This window comes from Triturus cristatus, chromosome 5_1, assembly GCF_964204655.1.
Source record: "Triturus cristatus chromosome 5_1, aTriCri1.1, whole genome shotgun sequence".
Lineage (NCBI taxonomy): Eukaryota > Metazoa > Chordata > Amphibia > Caudata > Salamandridae > Triturus > Triturus cristatus.
In genome coordinates, this window is record NC_140587.1 from 770,944,116 (window position 1) to 770,965,862 (window position 21,747).

A 21,747-nucleotide genomic window follows, 5' to 3' on the forward strand; every position below is an offset into this window, starting at 1 on the left:
CAACTCACTTAACTTTAGTGCTGGACTTTTTGCATAATACAACCTTCTCACTAACTTCCGCATTTGAGTATAATGTACTGCCAGCATTCTGAAATGGTGAAAAACACTTTGACAAACTTTCCTAGAAAGACAAGCCAGCGAATGACCTTGCAAACCAGTATGTTTTCTCACTCTGCAAGGGTCTAGTCCTTGCAACAGCTTAATCTTTTGTTTTACACTTTTTTTAGTATAGGCTCGTAAAAAACTACATAATTTTTCAATAGATTCCTGTCGTACACTGCAAGTACTACTGCAATCCCAAGTGTACGCAGGGTTTTTAGCACGTCTCCCTAAAACTTCATTAGCTATCCCTTCTTCTGCATTTCTTTCATCGATTTTCTCTTTCTCAATTGGACAACCGTCTCTAACCTCATAACCTCTACCACTGGTGTCAACAGCATACAATAATGTTTCGCTCTGTGAATAACTCTCTTCGTTAAAAAAAGGCTCTGAACTGGAACTGTGTTTCCATTCTCCCAAAAAAACATCACAACATTTATTTTTTATTAATAAACTCTTTTCCTCTTACTTTTGGCCTTCATTACATGGATTGGTTTATCTAGTGATCGAATTCTGTTTAATACTAAAATAAACAGTTTCCTTTTTATTTCAAAAGCCTTTTCCACAATGTTTTCAATATGCTTCTACTTTTTATAAAATAAAGCTCTCTTTTTATATTTCTTCACATCTTTCAGCAAATTATGCACTACTCTCTTGTAAAATATTTTTTTGCGTAATTCCTTATACTGATTTTGCCTTCTTTTACCATACTTTATCTCCGTTGACTGACCATTTGCTTTTTTGCTTTTCCTCTTATTTTGAATTTTTTCCTTAGTTGAAGCATTCTCAGTAGTTCCAGCATTATGTACATTCAGTTTGGTCCTACAAACATTTTTAATAAATTGCTTTGTGATCTTACCAGAATTTTTTTTCCTTTTAGCCAAATTATCTTGTACATTCAATACTTGTGGTTGATGTTTCTTCAAGTAATCCTCTTGTCTCTGTTCTTTTCATTTTCTGGCATGATTTCTCTATTTTAACGTTGAAAAACAATATCTGTAAAAAAGAATCACAAATAAATGTATATTAATAACTTTCAAATGTATACTATTCTATTACTGTAGAAACACATTTTATATAAAAACTGACTAAGAAACTATAGCCCTGACGCACAAGTGTGACAATGGTTAAAACACTACATGCATAGTGCATACTACTTTGAAGCAGTTCATGCCCTAAAGCCTACCTCACTAAAAGACTACATGCTAACTGACTGAATTATTACAGTACTATAAGGAAACACACTGGGTGAGTGACAAGGTGTTTGCTAGAAGTGTATGAATACTGACTGGGGAATTGAAGGTGTGAAAGACAAGTGTGTAGGTGGTTAGAGGACTGCATGCATAGTCGATAGGCGTTTGAAGCAGTCCATATGCTAAGGCCTGGCTCACTGCATGAGTACTTGGGTACTGACTGAATGATTAGAGTACTGCAAGGAGAGTGCCTGGGTGAATTTATAAGTGGTTGGCTTTTGGCGCAGTGAATGGATTAGTACTTGGTACTGAATGGGTCACTAGAGGAGTGCAAAGGGAGTGACAGGGTGTTTGCTGGAGTGTATCGACACTGACTAGGGAATTGTAGTTATGAAAGAGAAGTGTATCGGTGGTTCCAGGACTTTATGTATAGTGGATAGGGGTTTGAAGCAGTCCATGTGCTAAGGCCTGTGTCGCTGCTTGAGTACTTGGATACTGACTGAATGATTAGAGTATAGCAAGGAGAGTGCCTGGGTGAATTTATAAGTGGTTGGCTTTTGGCGCAGTGAATGGATTAGTACATGGTACTGAATGGGTCACTAGAGAAGTGCAAGGGGAGTGACAGGGTGTTTGCTGGAGTGTATATATACTGACTGGGGAATTGAAGGTGTGAAAGACAGGTATGTAGGTGGTTAGAGGACTGCATGCATAGTGGATAGGCGTTTGAAGCAGTCCATGTGCTAAGGCCTGGCTCAGTGCATGAATACTTGGGCATTGACTGAATGATTAGAGTACTGCAAGGAGAGTGCCTTGGTGAATTTATAAGTGTTTGGGTTTTGGCACAGTAAATACATTAGTACATGGTGCTGAATGGGTCACTGGAGGAGTGCAAGGGGAGTGATAAGGTGTTTGCTGGAGTGTATCTATACTGACTGGGGAATTGAAGGTGTAAAAGAAAAGTGTGTAGAAGGTTAGAGAACTGCATGCATAGTGCATAGGCGTTTGAAGCAGTCCATGTGCTAAGGCCTGGCTCACTGCATGAGTACTTGGGTACTGACTGAATGATTAGAGTACTGCAAGGAGAGTGCCTGGGTGAATTTATAAGTGGTTGGCTTTTGGCGCAGTGAATGGATTAGTACATGGTACTGAATGGGTCACTAGAGAAGTGCAAGGGGAGTGACAGGGTGTTTGCTGGAGTGTATATATACTGACTGGGGAATTGAAGGTGTGAAAGACAGGTATGTAGGTGGTTAGAGGACTGCATGCATAGTGGATAGGCGTTTGAAGCAGTCCATGTGCTAAGGCCTGGCTCAGTGCATGAATACTTGGGCATTGACTGAATGATTAGAGTACTGCAAGGAGAGTGCCTTGGTGAATTTATAAGTGTTTGGGTTTTGGCACAGTAAATACATTAGTACATGGTGCTGAATGGGTCACTGGAGGAGTGCAAGGGGAGTGATAAGGTGTTTGCTGGAGTGTATCTATACTGACTGGGGAATTGAAGGTGTGAAAGAGAAGTGTGTAGATGGTTAGAGAACTGCATGCATAGTGCATAGGCATTTGAAGTAGTCCATGTGCTAAGGCCTGGCTCTCTGCATGAGTACTTGGGTACTGATTGAATGATTAGAGCACTGCAAGGAGAGTGCCTGGGTGAATTTATAAGTGTTTAGAATTTGGCACAGTGAATGGATTAGTACATGGTGCTGAATGGGTCACTGGAGAAGTATAAGGAGAGTGACAGAGTGTTTGTGGGAACTGTATGAATACTGTCTGTAATATTGAAGGTGTGAAAGACAAGTATGTAGGTGGCTAGAGACCTACATGCATAGTAGATAGACATTTAAAACAGTCCATAGAGTAACACTTGGATCACTGCAAAACTACCTGAGTACTGAATGAATCATTACAGTACTACAAAAAGAGTGACTGGGTGAATCTTTTTAAGTTTTTTGGTTTTGGTGCAGTGAATAGATTAGAACTTAGTTCCATATGAGTCAGTGGATGTGTGCAGTTGAAGTGACAGAGTGTTTATGGAGTTTATAGATACTGACTGGGAAACTGCAGGTCTGATAGACAATTGTGTTGGTACTTAGAGGCCTCCATGCATAGTGGAAACACGTTTGAATCAATCTATGTGCAAAGGCCTGTCTCACTCCATTAGTACTTGGGTACTGACTGAATGATTATACTATTGCAAGAAGAGTGCCTGGGTGAAATTATAAGTGTTTCAGTTTTGGAGCAGTGAATGCATTACTACATGGTGCTGAATGGGTCACTGGAACAGTGCAAGGAGAGTGACAAAATGTTTGCTGGAAGTACATGGATACTGACTGGGGAATTGAAGCTGTTAAAGACAAGTGTATAGTATGTTAGAAGACTGCATGCATACTGCACAGACATTTGAAGCAGTCTATGTGGTAATGTATGGTTCACAACATGAGTACTTGGAAACTGACTAAATCATTAGACTACTGCTAGGACAGTGCCTGGGTAAAACTTTTAAAGTTTCAGTTCTGGCGCAGTGAAGAGAATAGTACATGGTACTGAATCAGTCTATGGATGAGTGCAAGATGACTGACAAGATGTTTATTGAAATATATAGATACTGACTAGTTAATTAAAGAAGTGAAAGACAAGTGTGTAGGTGACTAGAAGCTTGTGTGCATACTGTATAGGGTTTAAAGCAGTCCATGTTGAAAGGCCTGGCTCACACCATGAGTACTTAGACACTAACTGAATGATTAAAGTACTGCAAAGAGAGTGCCTGGGAGAATTTATAAGTGTTTGGGTTTTTGCGCAGTGAATGGATTAGTACATGGTGCTGAATGGGTCACTAGAGGAGTACATGGGGAGTGACAGGGTGTTTGCTTGAAGTGTATGGATACTGACCGTGGAATTAAAGGTATGAAAGAGAACTATGTAGATGGTTAGAGAACTGCATGCATAGTAGATAAGCATTTGAATCAATGCATGTGCAAAGGCCTGCCTCACTCCATTACTACTTGAATATTAACTGAATGTTTACAGTATTGCAAGGACAGTTCCTCGTGAATACATAAGGAATGACTACCTTTTAATTCTACCTAAACTTGAGAACAGGAAATTTTTTAAGCAGTTATGCATATTCAAAGAAATGAAGTACTCAAATGCTTCTCTCACAGTGGTTACACAAATGCACACAGACTCACAGTGTGATTCTGGACAACAACCGCTATCCCTAGGAGTTTACCAAAACTCATTCACTACTGTGGAAGTGGTAAGGGAACTGCACACAATCTACATATTTCAGGACTACACTTTTGTGTCAAAGCCTGACTCATTTAATTAAAGCATAAGCAAAAACTGCCTTCTAATGCTACTAAAACTTGACAACAAGACAGGTTTTAAAACAGTTATCTGTCAGCAAATACACAATGTTACCAAATGCTTCTCTCACAGTTGTTCCCAAATGCACACAGACTCACAGTGTGATTCTAGACAAGCAACACTATCCCTAGCAGCTTACCAAAACTCATTCACTACTGTGGAAGGGGTAAGGGGACTGCACGCAATCTACATATTAAAGTAAAGCACATTAGTGTCAAAACATGACTCATTTTATCAATGCATAAGCAAAGACTGGTTTCTAATGCTACTAAAATGTCACAACATGACAGGTTTTAAAACAGTTATCTGTCAGCAAATACATGATGTTACCAAATGCTTCTCTCACAGTGACTCCCAAATGCACACAGACTCACTGTGTGATTCTAGACAAACAACACTATCCCTTGCACTATACCAAAACACATTTCTTCATCTAGAAGGAGTACTACATTTTAGTGTAGAAACATAACTCATTTCACAAATTCATAAACAATCACTGATTTCTAATTGTACCAAAATATAAAAACAGCACAGTTATCTCCCTGCAAACACATGAAAAACACAAATGCTTATCACAAAATACCTCCTCTCAATTAAATAACTCACCTTTCAAGTAGTTTTGTAGATTAATAAGTATATCAGTCACACACCAGATTTTCTTATACAGAATCTCTGCACTGTGCACCTGTCAGCAAAACCAAAGAATGGCAAAGTTTCCCTCTCATTTTCCCCACATATACATGTAAACATCAAATCTCATTCCTTCCCACATACATTCAAAACCAAACACACATTTCTATTGGTTAAACATTTCAACCCTTTCCAAATGACATAAATTTGAACCCTTCCCCCAATCTGCCTTCTGCCTGTTACCATAGAAACAGGTCATGAAACACTGTCCTGAGCACACAGGTCACAAATTCAGCACACAATGTTGCTAATCAAGACAGCAAGTGTGCTTGACTTTTCAACATATCAGCTTATCATATATAATGTTCCTTACAATCAGTTTTTGTTAACCAATAAGAATCATGCGTTTAAAAAACAGAAATATGCACACTACCTTTCAGTGTAGAAGGTTGTCAAACAACCAATGGTTTCTTGTCTTTTTTCAAAACTGCATCTTACCCACCATTTTAGAAAAATCTTATTTTCCAAACTGCCATTTCATTTACAGAGACCATCTGAGTGCATCCAGACCTCCTTTCAAGATGCTTAGAGTGTGGACAGACAGGGTTGAAGTGGCACCAATTGATGCCATTGGTGAAATCCTTCATGCATATCCAACACCCTGACCTCATAATAGTGCACTGTGGTGGCAATGACCTAGGCACTTTGACTGGGGTAGGTCTGGAAATGCTTATGAAGGACACCTTTGCAGAACTGATTTCACTTTTACTCAAAACTGCCTTTGTGTATTCTAACATATGCCAAGAGCAGAAATGGAACTGGTCCGATCATTTTTGTCCACAAATTGAGAAAGCTAGGAAACATGTGAATAAATCTGTTTCTGCTTTTCTCCGAGACTATAGAATGGGGTCCATTTTCAATAACAATCTGCGCTTTCATATGCAAGAGATGTATAGGAGAGATGGAGTACACTTTACTGATGAAGGAAACAGAGTCTTCCTCAACAACTTTAGACTCTGTATAGGTACTTACTTATAAGTACTAAAAACTCTCAATGAACGCAACGGCTCTTTTTAGAGCCACTCAAGAACAAAACACTTAAGCTTGATGTTTATCTCCCAAAAATGTCAATTTTTTTTCCTTGGATCCGCGCACCCAACGCGTTAGGAACCGCTCACCCAACGCGAGAGAATCCGTGCACCCAACGCGATAGGATGCGCGCCCCCTGCGCGCATTTCGCCGTTTTTTTTTTTTTTTTAAAGGGGGCACCAGCAGATCTAGAGGGTCAGAGTATTTCCACTCTGCCCCCTTTATATGTTTTACGCACTTATTCCCCTTGCTTCTTCAGCCTCGCTTCTACCGAGGCAGAAAATGGCTGCCAACAGTTCCTGGTTTCGAATGTAGACAGACACTCGACAGCCAATTAGCATTCAGCGCGTGATCGTCAGGGTGCGCGATCGGTTCGGGGAGGGTGCGCTTACGGTGCGGGTAGGGTGCGCGGATCCTCCCCGGCCATAGATATCACTAACTTTTTTACCCTCATTTTCTCAGGAACTACTGAACAGATTCACACCATTTATGCAAAAGGCACGAGTCTGAACTGAAGACTACCTCTTTGCCAAATTTGGTGTAATTCCGTTCAGCAGTTCGGGCTGTAGCTGCGACAACAGATCCTACGGGAAATTGCATGGGGAAAACGCGTTTTGGGACCCCCCTTTTTTCTCGGCCCCCGCTGGACGAATCACCACGAAACTTTCAGGGTAGGAGTTATTTAACATTGCATTCTAATGATTCTTGGAATAATTATTAAAAGTTAGGCCAATGGTAGGGGCATTCAGTGGAACAGTCATCTCTTGTAATCCTTTCTGTCCCGATAATTAAAGGGTAAAACAGTGAATTTAGATCAATTTATATATTATAGATAGAAGACATGATGACCATCATATCAGTGAATTGCAATGCTTACAGAGCACCTACCTTAAAATCACAGGTCTTACGGCTGGTTTGTTGTTAAACTTCCTCGAGGGTGTGAGAAAATTGTACATACATTTGGAACTTGATGACAGAAATGTGGTCTGTCCTGATAATAATCCTCATGTAATCTTTATTTCGATCACTTAAGATCATAAAAGACATTTACAATAGAAACACTCAACACAGCCATTGAAAGGTGACAATCTTAATTTGATATAAAATATATAAAAAGTGTACATTATTCTATTAAAAAGATACTAAAATTCATATTAGTTAAAAAAAAAGCATGAAACTGATTTCCAATAAGGGTCCGTACTACTAACTAGTTTAAAACTTAAGGAAGTATTATCATTAATAAGCACAATTATTCAGAATGAATAAATGGCAAGTATATACAAATTCATGCAGCAGTGTATATTAAGTCGTGATATATAAGAGGGAAAAAGAGAACTCCAGGATGTTACAGAGAGCAACCCACCATCTATGCAATAGGGTGCTAGCAACAAAATATTAACCTGTCCGTTCCTATATCTTTTATCTTCCTGTACAACCATTGTTTTTGATGGGCTTATTCACCTTTAACATTTTTTCACGAATTAGCCACATCCAACTTAGGAATTTAGAAACTGCTAATACACACAGTACTTCTGTATTGGTTAATAAAATGCTCATGGCCATAGCGCTACTCCTGACACCCATATTTCTACATAGTGGCTGCAACCATTATCTCCGTGGTGCCCGATACGCTGGGCAAACAAATAAAACATGCGGATACGTCTCCTCACCCTCTAAACACAGCTTGCACATACAGTCATTTTCTATATGCCAATTACATGTGAATGCATTTACAGGTAACGAACCTACCCGGAATTGAAAGTATAGGCGTCTGCCCCTGGGTTTGGTGATGGTATCCCAAAAATGCTCATAGAGAGGACGGGGCTTAAACTCTAAAAATTTGCCTGTCAGGGAAGTGGACTCTGGGGTAAGTAGACTGTTCCTCTCCACCATGGTCCAATAAAGACCTTTCAATTCTTTTTTTGAAGGGAATTGTTGACCCTCTGGGTCATCCCACAGGTGTTGGACTCCCATACCAATCAGCATTGTTTTAATATTTTGCAACCACTTAATTTTTCATGAAGTGTCAGCCACCCGTACATCTTTTAAGGCAGAGGTGTAATTCAATAACCCGGGGGTAGTCCATAATCTGCGCCAGTAGGCAATTGGATGAAATTTGGCAACCTCGGCCAGTCTACTGCAACCTAGTTTGTAGAAGATCGGCTGCAAAGGGGTCATGCTGCTGCAGCGGTACCTAATAGCTAGCTGACTCAGCCGCTTGAAGATTTCTGATCCAATGCCAGAACCCCGCAACTCATCCATTGCAAAGAAGTCTTCAAGATAAAGCAGTTTTCCAATCCATGGGTCACAAGTGAAATAATACATTGCAAATCCCACAATAGTATACCCATCAGCAGTTTGATTTTCTTTAGGGACTTCTGCAACAAGACAGTGGTAGAACGGGTGATCTCCAAAGCCATTTTCAAGGAGATCTTTTTCAGTTAACACTACTTGGTCCTCCATTTCTTGGTATTTAGCCAGCTCCTTTATTAATCGCAAAATGTCGGTACAGTCACCGGGAACGACAGTCCGCACTGTATAGTTGGCCATTTTCGTTGTTTGCTCTTTTTCCCTCTTCTGACGAGACCCCTGTATTTGAATAGTAGTAAGAGGTATTCTTCATTCGCGCCCCCAGTGGGTCCCTTCCTCAGTCAGTCTGGGAGCCTGACCCGGCGTAGAACATCAAGCTGCAGCCACTGATCCACTTTGACTGGAATCGCCCAAACGGATGCCTTTCAGAACCGATTCGCACAGCCTGAACAGTTTCCGTGCATTGTAATCAGTCATTTGGATATGTGTATGATTCGGCCATAAACATAGGTTCCGAATCGGATTCTGAGATTCCGAATCCCATTTGGAGCTTTTCCGAATTACATCTTAATCGGCCCCTTAATATAGAATTCTCAGGCACACATTCACTGTGAAGATGCAAATCGTTGCCTGAACATACAAAATATTTGTTCTATATTTGGTTAATTCCCTCTTAATTTCCACCATTTATTTAACATTGCATTCTAATTATTCTTGGAATAATTATTCAAAGTTAGGCCAATGGTAGGGGCATTCAGTGGAACAGTCATCTCTTGTAATCATTTCTGTCCCGATAATTAAAGGGTACAACAGTGAATTTAGATCAATTGATATATTATAGATAGAAGACATGAAGACCATCCTATCAGTGAACTGCAATGCTTACAGAGCGCCAACCTTAAAATCACAGGTCTTAAGGCTGGTTTGTTGTTAAACTTCCTCGAGGGTGTGAGAAAATTGTACATACATTTGGAACTTGATGACAGAAATGTGGTCTGTCCTGATAATAATGTGATAAACAAGTTTTTTATTAAATTATATGTGGAACTCAAATTAAACGTAACCAAATTACAGAATTTCTCCCTGGGGTAAATTAGCCATATTTAAATGAGGCAAGAAATAGAGCGGATGGAAAGGGTATTACATTGGCAGAGGTCTTTGAGTCAATTCAGCCATTAAAATCCAGGGGGTCACCAGACATGGGTAGCCTTACTGCTGAATTTTATAAATCTTACAGTGACATATTAGCGTGTTTTTTTGTCCGGATTTAAATTGAGGCCATATAAAGTTTCTCAATTCCTTATTCCTGAACTCATTACAGGTTATTATTATTTTGTCTAAACCAAACAAATAATGCTTCTAAACCAATAAACCAATTAATCCGGATGAAAAAAATGACCAAAATAGAGGCAGACAGATTGAACAGCATCATTACATAAATGCTAGGCACAGATCAAATGGGGCATTGCAGTTGGAATGTCCATGGCCCGACAGGCACTCGCTTTGACCCAATCGATACACTGGGTCTATAGCACAATAGGTGTAGTTTTGACAACATATATGTTTCTTGGCACAATGCACATCGTACTTACACCCCATGTTTGGATTCTCTGGCAAAGAAAGATGCGTATTCCCTGATACAATGAGAGGTGTGTGGTATGTTCTGTGGCTCATATTGTATATTTCATAGACAAACTGCATATTCCATAACACAGTGATGAACGTATTTGTGACATCATTGCAAATATGTTCAGTGCACCTCAACAGTGACTGTGAGTTCTGGCAAAAAAATATGGGCACCTCTGAGACCAATAATGAAAATCCCTACACTGCCACAATGTCATTAGTATGCTCTGATATTTAGTAAGGGTGACACAGAGCACCGAGCTCCTGGGTTGGATGGTATTCCTTCTGATCTCTTTCTAGAGAATAAAGATTCATGGAGCAAGTATATCGCTCTTATAGCGAATGCCGTGGCTGAAGGTGCACCAGTACCTAAATCCTGGGGAGGCGCAGTCATAATTCCAATTTATAAAAAGGGTGACAAAAGCCTCCCGGGGAACTACAGGCCCATCAGCCTAATTGACACAATTCAAAAAGTCATTGGGAGGATGGTCCTGAATGAGGTACATAATTGGATTGATGCGAACGAGATTCTTTCTAGTCTCCAGGCGGGTTTTCGCAAATCCATTAGCACCATTGATCAGGTGTTCCGCTTTAAGCAACTGTTATGGAAAGTTGTTGAACTGGGCAAAGGCAGTCTCTATGTCACCTTCGTGGACTTAAGAGCTGCCTTTGACCTCGTCCCTCGTGAACAGCTCTGGAGGGTCCTAGAAAAGCTAGGACTTTCCTTGGAACTCCTGACCTTAATTCGAAGATTGCATGAGTCTAATTTCGCAAAAATTCAATGGGGTGGCCTGGGGGAATCAACCATCGAGTTCCCAGTAGAGCGGGGAGTCCGCCAAGGATGTGCAATGGCCCCAACACTATTCTCTTTGTACATTAATGGAATAGTGGACTACATGCTTCAGACCAATACTGATGCTCCAAAATTGGCAGGTGTTACAACAAGAATACTAATGTTTGCCGATGACACTCTTATAGTGTCAAAAACCCCGAGCGGCATGCAGAAGGCATTGGCAATTTTTGAAAATTTCTGTAAAGATCACGGACTGGAGGTCAACGTGGCAAAGACAAAGCTTATGACCTTCAACCCATACACTAGCTATAGGGTTGGTAAGCTTAGGATGAATGGCCAAACACTCGAGGAGGTTACTAACTTCACATACTTAGGCATTCATATGTCCCACAACAACCGGTGGAACAGGCATTTGGAAATGTCAACATTGAAACTCACACAAATATCGGGAACGCTGGCTAAAGAGTTCAAAAAATCTTTTACTAAACCTCTTAAACCGGTGTTACAAGTCTACGAGGCAAAGGCCTTAAACTCGGTTCTGTACGGAGCTGAGTTATGGGGCTTTGATATATTAACACCCCTCATGGTAGTTGAAAACAAATTTTTCCGCTCCATTACAGGCTTGCCACAAAGTACGCCAATGGTCCCACTGCGTTACGACCTAGGTAGGAAGTCCATTAAAGATTTGGCAAATCTCCGTCCAGTTTTATACTGGAGGAGATTGTGGACTACTCCGGAGCTTCGACCTTACGCAGTGGGTATCATGGACGTAATCCAGGTTGACACGTTTCATAAAATCAAGTGGTTAAGGAACCTCCGAGATTCACTAATTGTCTTGGGACTGGAAAACTTATGGAATGACCCAGTGGCCGCTGTCTTCCCTATAAAAAAAGCTTATGAAAAAACTTTATTGGGACAAGGTAAATCACAGGGTGTGGGCAGCCTCTACTTCCTCTTCCATGACTCATCGTTTCCTAGAGGCAAAGGTTATACCCCTATTGGAACCCTACTGGGATTTGATAACATCTCCAAAGGATAGGAAACTCTATTTTCAACTCAGAGCAGGCTCTCTTCCATTAAGGGCTTTAACTTCTGGGTGGTTTGGTGGAAGTACATGTATTTGCCCTGCCTGTGGAGACAAACGAGAAACCACTGGCCATTTCCTTTTCGTGTGCCCAGTATATGCCGCCCCTCGACGTCACTGGCTTTCCCCTTTATGCAAATTGATGGGCACTAGGAGCTCTGCCGTAGCTATTCGAATCTTATGCACGAGCACCTCACCAGTCCACTCAATAGGTCTAGCTAAATATTTGGGGTGGGCATGGTCACTTAGATTAAAAACCCTTCATTCCTTAGAGAATGTACATGGGCTGGCTTGAAGTTTGCAAAATGCACTGCTGTCACTTTTGCCTCAATTATCCTCTTTTAATCATGTGCATTTCATGTCATTTGTCTGTTGCTTGTTTAATATTTTCTTATCTAAAAGGTTTTATCTATTTATTGGAATGTATTTATTGAACCGATTATTGTGATTTTATATTTGTGATTTGTTGTGTCTTGTATGAATTATTTTTAATTCGAATAAAGACTTATGACTGACACTCAAATGGGTATCCTGCCTAACACTGTCTGGAATGTGCTAGGGAAGACTCTAAACAGGGGTGAAACAAACAGGAACCAGGAAGACATTCACACAAGAAGACTAACACACTACTTAAATAGATTTACTAGTCTCAACTTTACATTTACATAGTTTAAAGACATATATTTCGTCAGGGCACTTATACATGAAGTTAAGGATACTAAATCTATACTTACCTGACCTTAGCTTCATGATATTTTACTTGCTGATATATAGGGCATGGTTGTTCGAACCGGGGTCTCTAGTTAGCCAGGGTATGCACCCTAGTCCAAGTAGGGACCACCGCTTCCGACAGGATAGCTTGGCGCAGAGCAGGAAGGCTTAACTTCAGAGGCAATGTGTAAAGTATTTGTGTAACACCCACCCACCATAACACAGTGAACCCCCACAAACAAGACACTACACCAGTTAATTATAAAAATAAAAAATAGCTTTATCTAAAAATTATGCAAGGTCCACAAATGGCAAGAAGATGCCTCATACAGTAAAAAGGGTTCCAGTGAGTAATGTCTTGGAAGAGATTGCCACAAATACCCGGGAGTAACTGTCTCTTATGGGAAGTATTGGGGGCAAACACAGTTCCTCAAGTACAGTAGATTATACCCTGCTCACAGTATTTATGAGCCTTTACCACTTCGGAGGAAACCGTACTTTCTAGTCCGGGCAGGAAACGCAGGGTGAAACAGTCCCTTGTGTGAGGCAGGCAGTGTCCTGACTAACAGAGCAATGTCCACCTAGTCCCCGATGGGCCTGCTATATAATCAAGGTAGTCCCCAGTGATGGCAGTGTGACGCTTACAGTGATGTGCTGGGAAGTGATTAGATTTCAAACAAAAGGCCTTGCACATGGGCCAAATGCCAGGATTCTGCTTTCCAAATTGCCCCAAATATTACAGACTCTTCTGAGCAGCCCCCACTCTCCAGGTGCGGTCCTACAGAGACTCTGGCGGTCCCACCGTCAGTAGGCATACGCACCGCCTCTGTCCTGCAGCCCACCCAAGGTAACACCCAACACCACAGCTCAGCGCACAACGCTGACATTTTACCTGGGGGGACGGATGAGGCTGAGGCCAGCTCGGGCTTCCTTCGGTCTTCAGGGATCCCGGCTTCCTGGTGACGATGCACAGAGGGGCGAACCAGCCCTCTCTGGGGCGAGCTCAGCCCTCCTCCTTCGGCTCCTTCTTCAGTGGTGCTGCGTCTCTTGGAGTCTATGTTGCTAGGCAACGCCGGGTCGCGGAACGGCTTCCTCAGATAAGGATCCCGATGTTGACTCGGGACCAGCGGCGGTGAGTTTCGGGGGCAATCTAATCCTGAGTCACCTGCTCACAACATTATGGGGGTGATCTTGATGCGCTTTCCACTCGAGTCTTAGCGGTGGTAATTTCTGCCCACAGCGCCTTCTCCTCACAGTGCTGGTCAGGGCCCCGAGCCGGCGGTGGTGATTACGGGCACGCAGCGCTTCCTACCCACAGTGCTCCTTTGTTACCGCACTTCCCAACACCTTCAGGTCCCGGGTGGAGGCGGTGACTTCACTGGTACACACAGCGCTCTAGTTCCTTCGCAGCACTACACAGTGCATTAAGGTCCCAGACAGCGGCGGTGAATTTGGGGGTAATTTTAAGGTGCTTTCACCACGGACCAGCGCTGATGACGGTGGAAGGCAATTACACTTGTGAGTCACTCGCGCCAGCAGCAGTGGTGTTCCCGAAGCCCCTGGGACGATCACAGCTCTCAGGGCTACATTGTAGGGGCAGTCCTAAAGTTCCCTGCACCAGTGGTGCTGAGTGCAAGCACAGTGCTTCAGGATAAGTCCTTAAAACGGGTTGTTCCAAAGAGCAGTTTTCAGAGATGAAGAAAACGCTGTTGTCTTTCTGAATTCCCCACCAGGCAGGGGAACAGGCAGCAGTAGCTTATGGAGACACTCTGGTGGTATTTCTTCAGTCTCCCTGGCAGGGCAAGATCAGCAGGCCACAGGGCAGCTCAGCAAGTTGGGGCAGCAGTTCCTTGGAATCTGCAGTGCCCAGACTAAGTGTAGGCAGAGAAATATCCACTTTCTAAAAGGGAGAATTCTAGAGTAGTAGTTCCCAAGCCCCATATATCATTGGAAAGGGTTCCCCCGCCCAAATCTAACAAGACCAAACACGACATACTTATTAGGTCCCAGTCAGAAATTATCCCATGAGGGGGGTCCCCAATGTTAATCTATGGAGGGTTAGGCCTCACTGTGGTAGCAGGGGCCTGTGGCAGGTATGCCAGTGTCACAATGTTTTAGGGGAGATCACCTGCACCACAGCAGTGTTTAGCAGTGGTGAGGCGCCCAGAGTCCTTAGTCCAACAAAATTGTAAGGTAAAAATGGAAGGCAAAAGGGCAAAAATGTAGGGGAAGACCACCCTAAGGCTGACAGGTCCAGCAATGGTATTTTGGCACCACAATAATTTGAAGTCTTTATTTCTGTGGTCTACCGACTCACACTGTGGAAGGCGTGTATGGTGGGACTAAGCAGTGCCTAGTAACCACCTGATGTAAAAATTAGATTCATGTATGCAAGAACTAAGAGACGGGCACAGTGGGTCAGAAAACTTGAGAGAGACGCTGGATAGTTGCTGCAAACATCTACGAATCAGGATATGCACGATAGTTTACTGAGACTCATCATTACTCTGAAATAAAGGAACTGGACATTACTCAAACCAGGACAATGAAACAAATTCAGAGGCTCAGAAGACACTCATTTACAGAAAAGAAACACATGGTGAAAAGGAAAGAGGAACATTTACACTGGGTCAGAGAGAAAACTGGCTGTAGAACAGAAAACTCAGAGGCACCGAGACATGGGTACACGCAAACAAGCACACAAAACCTGGTGAAGGAATACATTAAGAGTTGGAAAGGGAACCAGGAAAAAGAACACAAAGGCAAAGGGAGACACTGACAATCGGAAAAAGAAATACTGAGCAGCAGCGTCCCACTGAGAAGACCTCAGTCTTCAAGAAACCTCCTATCCATTGGGAAATGAAAGCCCAAGGCGCTAAGACGACAATGGTAGTAGTAAATTGTACACACAAAATAAGATATACAAACAACAGAGAGTGGCAAAGTAACAACTGCGAAAACCGTGTGCTGTAGTGTTCCAAACAACGTATACACAGTGGTGCTCCAAGAACCGGAAGAGGCCACTATACCCTTCCAGATTTGACACAAAATAAGATCACTTAGTGAAATATACACTGGCTAGAGTGAGAGGAGCAATCACACTGGGTCAAGGAGACACTGGAACTTACTCTTGAACAGGCAGACACTGAAGCCTGGATTAAGGAGATGTCAATAAACATTGGCACGGGGAGACATGACGAGTAAATAGGGACATGTACATCCCAGCTGGTCTGTTTGGCCTCTAGGTAAACGAAAATTAGATATTCACAGTGGACTTCGTGTCGAAGGATAGGCTCTTTGGGACAGAGTAGGCTGATACAAGTCAAGGAGAATCCTTTCTGTGAGAGAGGGAAAAACACAGCAGAACAGAAAGTGACGGGGTACTAGGACACCGACATTGAGAATGAGAAATACACATGTCGACGTTTTCACACCAGTACCGATAGAGACTCTCTTTGGGTGACAAGATACATACACCTAGACGGGAAGTTCACTGATACTGAGAGACATTCACCTTGGAACAGGAGATGCTTCCATTTTGTGCCACAGAAAGTAACCTAATGAGGGCAGAGAAATAGTTTATTTTGAGACATTTCAGTGGAAGGTAGGTGAGCACCAACACTGAGAAAAGGAATACACTCTTATTGAGAGAAGAAAAACAATGTCATCAGGAAGGCAATACTCTGACACCCAGGAGTCAGGAAACTTATTCTCAGGCCAGTGCTCTGTGGTGAAATGTCACTAAAGGGTGGTTAGGAAATCTTTGTGGCAAGTATAACCACTGTCCTTGGAAGCATAGGAACCTGGTCCTACTGCAAGCTCTTCGAACACCCAAGTACCATCTTGTATGTATACCTCACAATAAATATAATATCAATCAATCAATAAGAAACTTTATTTTGGCCAATTTAACCATAAAAGTATATATACAATAACATACATGTAATTTGATTCAGAAATAAAGCAATGAGAGGAAATCCATTCTTCATGTGGCAATGCATGTATAACACGTAGATATAACATACAGACAATCTACATTACGGTCAGTCCAATCCCACTAACTTCATTAAAGTGCATGTGCAGTATATGTGCAATATGCAATGCCGGGCATAGTAAGCCCAAGCTCTAGCCCATTGGCCATCCTTTACAATAGCTTTTTGTGAAGTGCTTTTGTCTGTCAATTAAAAACTGTAAACATGAGCATGCGCCCGAGAGCCACCATTCAGCTTGTTGGCGGTCATGCGCACATCTACAGTATTCATAAAGGCAAATATACATCAATATTATGATAAAAAGAGCTCATAAAAGTCATAAATATTACATACAAGTAAAAAGACATCCAGAGTCCATTCAAAAAATTTATAAAAATGATCAACCAGAGTCTATGGGGGTCAACTTCAATAAAGCTCTGCGTTTACACCACATGGAGAATAAAAAGCCTGCTACTGAAAATGCTACAGGGAGACACGTATCATATTTCAATATCCTAAAAGCCTCTAGGCAGTGCCTGGTTCCCATGTTTCTGCATAACTGAATCAGTCATCGTTTTCTCGCCTTCTTGTATGCTGGGCAGAAAAAAAACACATGATATTCTGTGTCTGCTGCATTATTACAGGCCGGGCAATCCAAAGTTTGTGAACCCGCCCATTTGTTTGTGAAAGCACACAATGGCAGTACCCCATGCCTAAACTGCAGGTATGGCTTTCTTGAAGCAGCCGGTTTAATGTCATCCAGTACGGGCTCTAATCTGTACTGTTCTTTGATTTCTAAAAACACTGTAGTAAGCTTGCCTGTTGTGGAGCTTCCCTGAAGGTGGGCCAGTTTGTTCTGCCAGTAGCTCTCCTTCAATTCCTTCCTGATACTATAGGACAAGTTACTTCTGGGTTAAGCCACAAATTACCCCTTCCTATAGTCATAAAGGTGTCCCGGATAAAAGTCAGCCATGGTAGTTCCCCAACCCTGATATACTCAACACCTCTTTCAGTTCTTCCCTGTACTCAACCAGTTGTGGGGTGACCCACAAATGTCAGCAGAATAGAAGTGGTCTAAGGGCAGCTTCTTCTGAGATTGATCTGACCCCAAGGTCTAGTCAAAGCGGTGTGAGGGGGGAGCTACGAGGGAGACCAAATAATTGCCTGGCAAATGTGTTCTCAACTTTTACTAGATTGTCAGGGAGACAGTGGCCCTAAATTTCAGCCCAATACAAGGCAGCACCTCTAGCTTGCGCCTTGTAGATTTCTACTACTGGGCCCACAGGTCTGTGGATGGAATTTCGGAATACCTTTGTCAGGCCTCCCATTGTCTGGGTTAACTTCAGACTGGCTTTTAAATTTGTGCCTCCCAGTCCATTTTTTCTGTAATCGTGATGCCAAGGTACTAAAAAACAGGCATCCTCTCCAGGGGTCTGCCTTCCAAAAACGGATTTGGTCGGGTGCCGTTGCCTGAGTTAAACACCATATATTTTGTTTTCTGTAGGTTAATCTCAAGCCCCCTTTTCTTACAGAAAGCGTCAAACTTATAAAAGGACCCTCTGTATACCCATAGGTGTGTTTTTAAAGTAGCAAAGTATCGTCAGCGAACATCAAGGCCGGGATTTTGCGGTTCGCCAACTTGGGGGCATCTATGTACTTCCCTGTATTTAGAACTTCAACTAACCCATTTATTAATAAACAAAAGCGAGTCGGGGCAAGGACACATCCCTGACTGACACCTCTATCTACGGGTATGGGCGTAGTAAGTTTCCCGTGTTTACCAAACCTAATTTGGGCAAAATTACCTTCATGTAATCGCCCCAGAAGTTGGCACAGGTACACTGGAACCCCCAGGTCCAATAGGATTGCCCACAATTTATCTCCTTGGCACCAAATCAAATGCAGATTTTAGGTCCACACATTTTAAATATAGACTGCCACCCTCTATACACACAGTCTTCCAGTGTAATAATTGGAGCCTAAAAATCTGATCTAGTGTGCAAATATTTTCTTTAAACCCAGCTTGGAATGGGCTAAGAACATTATGCTCCTCCATCCAGCTCTGTAGGCGACCCAGCAGCACTCATGCAAATATGTCAATTAGGCTTATGGGCCTGTCATTTGTGGGGTGAAGAGGTGAGCCCTTTTTATAAACAGGTACGATTTCCACACGAGCCCAAGTGTCGGGTATTGCCATTCCTAACAGGACGGCATTAAATAGGGTCCACAAGTAGGGTGCCTAAATGGTGGGTTCACTACGGAAAAAGTCCCTGGGGATCTTATCAAGCCCTGGGGCTTTTGCTGGCGCTACTTTGCTCAGTGCTGCAGTTATGTCTTTAAGTGTTATCACCGGGGTATCTTTTTTCTCCTTAAAAGTTATCGTGTGTGCCTCAGGACAGTTGACCTGTGAGGGAGAAGGCTCAATATCTGCTACACTATCTACTGCCTCTGTCCTCGAGTAGAGGAACTCAAAATGGTCCTTCTACACGTCCGCCCCTAGATTCGGTTCTATCACCGGTTTACCTTCAGAACTGCCCATGTTTACCACGTTCCAAAAAGTCCTCATATGATGAGTACTCAGGGAACTTTTTGGGCTCATCCATATTATTTCTGTAGGCCGCTCTTTTATCTTTAATTAGCTGCCTATACTTGGCCTTAATGGCAGAAATCAGAGCTGATTTGGCCTTGCGACAGCTTTCATTACACCAGTGATGTCGGTATTTTTTATTATTCCTGATTCTTTTATTCGGGTAGAAAAAATTTGCCAAAATAGTTGTCAGTGTAGTGTGGTTTATGGCAACTTTCGGAAGTGCAATTGAGGTACCGTCAGCTAGAACTGATTGCATCGCATTCGTGAGAATCAGGATGATGGTTTGGTATAGGAAAGCCAACTTTTCTTGAGATTGACATATGTCCACCCATCGAACTCTCTTCCAACAGTCGATGAGGGTTAATCTATCATTAGCTGGCGATACAGGACCATATACACTCCCAGGGCATGGCGAGACCATTTCTAGAGTCGTGGCGTTATGGTCGCTATCATGACGAGGCACAATCTTAAAATCTATTACCCTGTGCCAGGATTTTGTGTCTATCAAAATATAATCTAGAATGGAGGCATGCCCAATTCTGTTGAAAGTGTGATTACGTGGTGAATCCGATTTTGTTCTACCATTACATGCCCTCAATGAATGTTTTAATGTAAGGGAATTCATCTGACCACCAAAGGTGTCCAGACTCTTACTGACAGGATAGTAGTCTCGGAGATAGCCCAGTGTTGATCTTCTTCACTGGGATTGCCTCCGTTCAGGCCATCCAAGGGCTCGTATTGGCAATTAAAGTCCCCACCAAGAATCACCAGGAAGTTATCAGGGAAAATAGACAGAAAGGATGTTAACTCATCGAGTGTCCTTGACTCTTGGCTGCGGCTAGCCTGTCAAGAGTAAACAATAATTAGAGCAATTGTAATCCTTGATGGAAAATAAAGAAGAATACATAAAATTTAATTTGAGTGTGTCTCCATCTGTTTTACTACACAGCCCAAATGTACACCAACCCAAGTACAAAGCCCCCCTGAGGGCCTCCCCTTCCCCCCGATGTTGCACCTACACTATATGATGCATAGCTTGATTTAGAAGTGTCACCCCTACCCCAGGTTTCCTGGAACATACAGACCTTGTGTTGTTCTATGAATACCCCCAGTCAGGATTATCCATCTTAGCAACTAGTCCAGCTACGTTCCAAGATAGTACCCACAGCCTTGGTGGGTCCAAATTGCTATCTATGATGGTGGGTATGGGGGATGGTGAATGTAAGGCCTCTACTGTACTCAAATCTGACACCTGCACTATCTCGTTGGATACATTTAAAGATCTAGTTGTTGTGGCCCTGTGGTGCCTGTCAACTTCTTCCATTTTGTTGCCACACACCTTCCTGCAGGTCCCACCACACCTAGATGATATACTCTGTTCGGGAACCTCCCCTACGTAAAGCATTCTCCCCTGTTGCTCCCTCTGGAGATGGAAATCCTCTAGCTGATGCCTTTTGGGTGCGAGTCAGTCCACTTCCTCTAAGACCCCATATCTATTTGTTGTTGGTATGTTGAAAAGTAGCTGCCTGGGTCGTTCATGATCTAAATTAACATGTTGATAGATCTGATTCAGCATTACCCCCTCCCACACATTCTGCCACCTAGTTTATGGGGGTCTCAATGGAAGGTAAAAATAGCCCAGCGGAAGGGCCCTTATGACCCCCTCCTGTCTATAATCATCCATGTCTAAGATTGCACGGGTAACCAATGAATTTCTAAAGTTGATCACAATACAGTCCCCTGTGCAACTTTTGGTCTCCAGCCCACCCAGCCAACTCTGTGTGTTAGGAGGATCTCACCTGCATCCTTGTAGGAAAATTGCCTCTGTTTGGCTAGCCAGATCATGCATTTGATTTTTAATTCCTGATGAGATTCACTGTGCCCCCTCACAAGCTCTGGTACAGCTGTTAAAACAATGACATATGGGGTTGAGGCGGGTGCAAGATTAATACATGGCAGGGCTAGCCTTTCTTTACTGGCTTCTATGCATCGAGCGGATCCTTCCCTCTCCCGTTGTCTGAGCTCCTGCCGTTACCCATTTTCATATACTGGCAGGGGGATTAGATTAGCCCTACTTACGTTTGTGGAACACTGGTTAGCTTGATTTGGGGCAGTAATAGTGGATCTTTTTCATAAAAGTGGGGAGTCAACCCTGTTAGTGCTGGGTGCAGCCTGTGCTTACTGGCCACTGACATTCTCATTCACTCCAGTTGGTACCCCTTGATTGCCTACCCGAGCCTCAAACAGCAATTCCAACTTATCCACCTGTGCTATCAGCGAGTTGA

General features: G+C 42.6%; 1 protein-coding gene and 1 pseudogene across 4 annotated transcripts in view; one reads left to right on the top strand and one right to left on the bottom strand.

Annotated features, from left to right (window-relative positions):
- The window catches only part of ANKRD29 (ankyrin repeat domain 29), a 447,476-nt gene that overhangs the window by 270,332 nt on the left and 155,397 nt on the right, over positions 1-21,747 (top strand). The window lies entirely within an intron of this gene.
- LOC146831453 (diamine acetyltransferase 1 pseudogene) lies at positions 8,394-9,092 on the bottom strand (annotated as a pseudogene).